Consider the following 6,416-nt stretch of genomic DNA (forward strand, 5'->3'; position numbering starts at 1 on the left):
CAAATTAAATCAGAAGGTTAGCATTTCAAAAGTGGTAGAAAATGAAGCAAAGTTTTCAGCTTCACAAAGCTGATGGATTTATTCACATAAAAGTAGTTTGGATATATTTGGTAATTATTTCAAATTATATGAAAGGGATGTAATATTAACATGATGGAATGCTTCATAAAATTCATGAAAGCTCTGATATTTTATTAAACACAGTGCACTAAAATTCCAAATAAATATATAGTAGTTATTAGGATTAGTAATAAAATCTGATTATTTTTATAATATATGTTGATTTCAGCAATATCGATTTTGCTTTATTTATATTAGGTTATTGAAGCTATACATTACTTGCACTGGTTACTGTTAAAGTTGGCATATTTATATCTTATCTTCTAGTTATGTAATTGACTTTATTTTTATTATACCACAGTATCATGGTGAATTTTTTTCTTGACTGTTCACTTTATTTTATCACTCATTATCCACCAAGGGGCATTAAATTAGTTCTTGAAATCTAGATGGAAAGGGGAATAGCTGTTGACAAAAGCAAAAATGTGTATTTTTGTTATTTTCTATGTAACTTATTGTATATATATTTTTTCAGATTCAGAGTCAACTAACATTAACTGAGTGCTTACTTTGTGCTTTTGTAATGGGGCATATTCAGACAGAAATGTTAAAATTTGTCCAGCAACAAGAAACTTAAAAATTGACAGTTTTAGAAGGAGTAGAGTTGAGGACAGTAAATCAGGCTTATTTTTTTGAGCCAGAGATAGAAAAGTTGAGAACAATTGCACTTATACACTAGTGTGAAAACTAGGGAATTTCTTATACTACTTCTCTCTTCTTATTCTATACCTCAACATTACAATGCAGCATATGCTACCTAATATTACCAAGTGTGGTTCTGACATGAACTTTTAATTTCCTCCATGGAATTGATGAATGTATCAATCACACTTGGATAAAAGAAAGAAATGTGTCTGTGTTTGATGTGTGTTATTTTCTTCCCATGGTGTTTAGGGCCTATTAATCTTCTTTCATTTCCCTGACTTTGTTCCTGTCTTTACTTAGAGTGTGTGTGTCTATATTTGTGTGTGTGTGTGTATTATAGTTCTGGGCCAGGACCATTGATTCTAGATGCCATGTTGAAGCAACCTCTTGTAGGTAGTGTTACAGATTCTTCTATCTACAGACCGATACACAACTCCTCATAGTCCCCTGAACTCCTCTTTTATGGCACTGAATAATATTATTTAATTGTTTGTATAATTTATTTGTCTAGTGGCCATTTCTCTCTAGACTATAACTTTCATGATGACAAGGGCCTCGACTTCTAGTTTATATTTGCATTTCAGCACCCAAAGCAGTGGCTGATGTACAGTTTATCTCAAAACAAGTAATTTAAGAAAGGTAGCTCAGCAGTAAAGAATCTGCCTAGAATGCAGGAGACACAAGAGATGTGGATTTGATCCCTGGGTGGGGAAAATCCTCTGGAGGAGGGCATGGCAACCCACTCTGGTATTCTTGCCTGGAGAGTCCCAAGGACAGAGGAGCCTGGCAGACTACACTTTATGGGGTTGCAAAGAGTTAGACATGACTGAGGCAACTGAGTACAGCACAGCACAATATGGATAATATGGAAAAAAATGCTAAAATATTCAAGAGTTTTGTTTGCTTATTTTTTTTGTGGGGGGGGGTATTATTGATAACATTGTTCCATTTAAGAAGTATCTACTTTTCATACTCATAATCTTACTTTCTCCAGACCCTTTTTCATGCTTTCCCACCTTATTTGGGACCTGGGAAGCTGACCTGTTAGTCTACATCAAGCAGATATCCTTATCCCTGGCTTCCTATTAGATTCAGTCAATGTAAGTCACAGACAGGACATGAGAGAATGAGGAAGAGATAGGTCCAAATATTTATTCCCCATCTTCCTGCCCCACTGGACCATGTGCTCCTCCACAAAGATCATAGCTCCCACCAGAGGCCTCTTTATCCCCAGAGGTACATTACAACTGAGTTACAGCAACCAAACTATATTAGCTTCTATGGTCACCATAGCCAAATACCATAATTTGGACCATTTAAACAAAAACATATTGTCTCATAGTTCTGGAGGCTAGAAGCCTGAAATCATGGTATCAGCAGGGCTATGCTCACTCTGAAACCTGAATAAAAGGATTCTTTCTTGGTAACACCCCCCCGCCCTAACCCCGCACAGTCATTCCCTGTTACTCCTTGGCTTGTAGATGTATCACTCCAATCTCTTGTCTTCATCATCATTTGAGATTCTCCCTGTATCCCTGCCTCCTCATGTCTCTCTGTTTTCACATGGCCATCTTTCAATAATGACTTCAGTCTCAGTGGATTAAGGGTTCACCTGATCTCCAACACAACCTTAACTTAACTAATTACATCTGCAAGGACCCTGTTTCCAAATTTGATCAACATTCTGTGGTACTGGAGCTTATGACTTCAATACGTATTTTTTGGAAGGATACAGTTCAATGTATAGCACAATCCCTCACCTATGCCTATAGGTCTAAAAGTGCTAAGAAGCACTTCCTATTGCTTGCCTATATGTGTTTCATCATCTTGTTGGTTTCCATTAACCCTGTTTTCACCTTTGCATATACCCCTCTCCCTTCAGATGGTGATTGCAGCCATATAATTAAAAGACACTTGCTCCTTGGAAGAAAAAATAGACAAACCTAGATAGCATATTAAAAAGCAGAGACATCATCTTGCCTACAAAGGTCCATATAGTTAAAGCTATGGTTTTTCCAGTAGTCATTTATAGCTTTGAGAGTTGGACCATAAAGAAGGCTGAGCATCAAAGAATTGGTGCTTTCAATTTGTGGTGCTGGGAAGACTCCTGAGAGTCCCTTGGGCAGCAAGGAGATCAAGCCATTCAACACTAAAGGAAATCAACACTGAATATTCATCGGAAGGGGTGATGCTGGGGCTCCAATACTTTGGCCATCTGATGGGAAGAGCCAACTCATTGGAAAAAGACCCTGATTCTGGGAAAGACTGAAGTCAGGAGGAGAAGGGGGTGACAGGGGATGAGACAGTTGGCTGGCATAACCAACTCAATGGACATGAGTTTGAGCAAACTCCAGGAGACAGTGAAGGACAGGGAAGCCTGGAGTGCTGCAGTCCATGGCATCTCAAAGAGTTGGACACGGCTCAGTGACTGAACAACAACATACTCCTTTCATTCAATTCCCTTGATTATTTCTCTTGAGTGTGCTTTTGGTTTTCTGCCAGGACCCTCATCATGTTAAACTGCCAACCCTATCTTCCCAAAACTGAGTGCAGTATTTATGAAATTTGCCTGGAATTGGATGTGTCCAATTTTTCAAAGTTTGGGAAGAAGAAAAAAAAATGTTTAAAAAAGTACTAATTAAAGGTTTGAAATAAAGGTTTCATTCATATCCAATGCAAGATATAGAGCTCTATGATTTGAACTTTAGAAGTAAAAAGGTTGATATTTGTCTGATGAGCTGGGGACATCATCAAAGGTAGTTGTAGTAAAATGTTAGTTTTTTTTACTGAGGTACCCAATCTGCCCTTTAGACATCAGCTGTAATGGAAACTGACAGGAACTAGTAGAAAGGGTGAAGTCAAAATTTCAAAGCCATTTGTGAATTATAAATAAAATATAACACCATATATTGAATTGTCACTCCAAATCCCTTGCTCGGTGATGATAAGGAGATCTGTGCCTGCTTTAAAGTTTAATATGACCATCATTCACCAAGAAAGACATGTTAAGTTGCTTTAGAAAGTGATTGCTGGAATGGATGTGCTAACATGCATCTACATTTGAAACCTCTCCTTAACACATTTCGCATAATTTTATTTCTCTTGTCTTCAGCCTACACAAATATCAATTTAAAGATTTGAGAAATGAATGGAAAGTATCACTTTTAAGTGGTAGAAATTATCCATCTGGATATGACATCTCTGTTATGAACAAAACAGTTTAGAATAGTGGTGATTTTAGCTACCCTGAAAGTATGTTCACATGTATGCATACATGTGTATGTGTTTGTATGTAGGCAAGCTTTGCTATATATTTATCAACAGTGCTCATAAAGGAATCTTCTTGTTTAAGGGATAAAATATTGAAGTCTGTGTGAGAGTAACCTTGAGAATGTGTGTCTTACCTTTCTTATGCATGGGCCAAATCAGCTCATTATTCCAGCTTAAGGGTCCACAAATTTTCATTTTACTTTAATGCATTTCTCAGAATAAATAATGCAAATGTATTTTGACTGAAAGTAATTTCTATCAAATATATCACAATAATGACATTAGCAAATAAAATAGTTTGTTTATTCATGGAATTTTAGGTCACATATTTGCCTTTCCTTTCATCAGTCTGAACCCAGAAAAAATTAATACTGTGGGATTCCAGTGTCCATTTTTGTCACTAAAGTACAACAAAATGTCTTAATATGGCAGAAAAAGAAAACCACTGAATTTAAAGAAACTTGGGTTCTGGTCTCGTTCTGCCTCAAATTTTAAAATTCTAGACAATGGAAAATTTGATTTCTGTGAGTATGATGGTGGTGGTTTAGTCACTAAATTATCTCCAACTTTTGCTACCGAATGGACTGTAGCCTGCCAGGCTCCTCTGTCCATGGGATTCTCCAGGCAAGAATGCTGGAGTGGGTTGCCATTGCCTTCTCCATCTGTGAGTATATCTATGTGTTTTTCTCACATATAATGTGAATATTCTAAATTATGCCTTGTCTCTTGTTCAGATCTGTTACTGTATGACTCTAAGAAAAATTTACCAAGTCATGTGCCATGGATTATTACTGAATATTGAATATTATTATATTATTATATAATAGAAACCTCTTGCAATTTGGATAAAGATAGAAAGACATTTGCTATTAGCCATTTTGGGTGGCTATATACAAGGTCAACACAAACAAAATACAGGTTTGTGATAGTCTTAATGATCTCTGTAAATTCAAAATCCTTCTAACTTGTTTCAGTCTATTTTAAAAGAAATTGGGACAGCTGTTTAATGCTGGAAGTATAAGAGAGAGTTTCTATGGTAAACAACTTCTAAAATGGTTCCCACTGATTTCTGTCTTCTGGAATTCATATTTGTATGTACTCCCTTCCCTTTGCATGTAAGAACAATCTAGTGGGTTGCTTCTGATAAACTGTATGTGGTAAAAGAGATCAGATGTCAGTTACAAAATTACATTATGAAAGATTTTGTCTTCCATCTTGGCTCACCCTCTCCATCTGGCTAGGTCTTCTCACTTGGTTGCTCTGATGAAGCATCCCCCATTTTGCAAGCTGCCCTATGGACAGGCCCATGTATCAAAGAAATGTAAGGAGCATTCAGTCAACCAATAACCTGCAAGGAACCAAAGCCCTCAGTTTAATAACTCCTGAGAAACTGAGTCTTTCCAGCAACAATGTGAATGATCATGGAAGGAGTCTTCTCCCAAGTCAAGACTTGAGATAACTGGAGCCCACGCTAATACCTTGATTGCAACCTGTGAGGACACTAAAGCAGTGGGTCCAACTATGCCGCAGAGGAATTACTAAACTACAGAAACTGAGAAAACAATACATATTTTTTAAGTTCCTAAGTTTTAGGATAATCCATTACACAGAAATAGTTAACTGATACATTTTCCCTTTGGCATAAAGAGTGACTGCCATTGCAGAGGGTGGAACTAACAGCCTACTTTTGTGGAGAACAAAGGAGTAGTAAAGTCAACCTAAGCAATGATTTCAAAAGAAACTGATGAGCTCTTTTCTTCTAGTAAGCTTGGATTCATAGACAGAAAAAAACAAACAAAAAAAAAAACAGAAGCCATGAAATTAGGAAAAAATAAGTGAATATGTTTTGCATAGACCCCTACTTTCTTGAAGGTGAATGTTGCTCGGATGGTCCAACTCCGAGCAACTCTGTGGACCGTAGCCCACCAGGCTCCTCTGTCTTTGGAATTTTCCAGGCAAAAATACTGGAGCAGGTAGCCATTCCCTTCTATGATGGCTCAGACAGTAAAGAAACTGCCTGCAATACAGGAGATCAGGACTCTATCTCTGGATCAGGAAGGTCCCCTGGAAAAGGGAAATGCTACCCTCTCCATTATTCTTGCCTGGAGAATTTCATGGGCAGAGGAGCTGGGCAGGCTAAAGTCTGCGGAGTTGCGAGTCAGACACACCTGAGCAACTAACACTTCATACAATACCTTTCTTGCCAAAATTATGTTGTATCACTTATATACTCTGGATATACCTGCTCACTCATTACAGTCCAGCCATGTTTATCCTTTACTAGTTACTCAAACAGATCAGGTTCTTCCTTACAAAGGATCTTTTTCCTTGATATTCCTATTGTCTAGAATATTCATTCTACTCTACATTATTTTTTTTTC

This window comes from Bubalus bubalis, chromosome 18, assembly GCF_019923935.1.
Source record: "Bubalus bubalis isolate 160015118507 breed Murrah chromosome 18, NDDB_SH_1, whole genome shotgun sequence".
In the NCBI taxonomy this organism is placed as follows: Eukaryota; Metazoa; Chordata; class Mammalia; order Artiodactyla; family Bovidae; genus Bubalus; species Bubalus bubalis.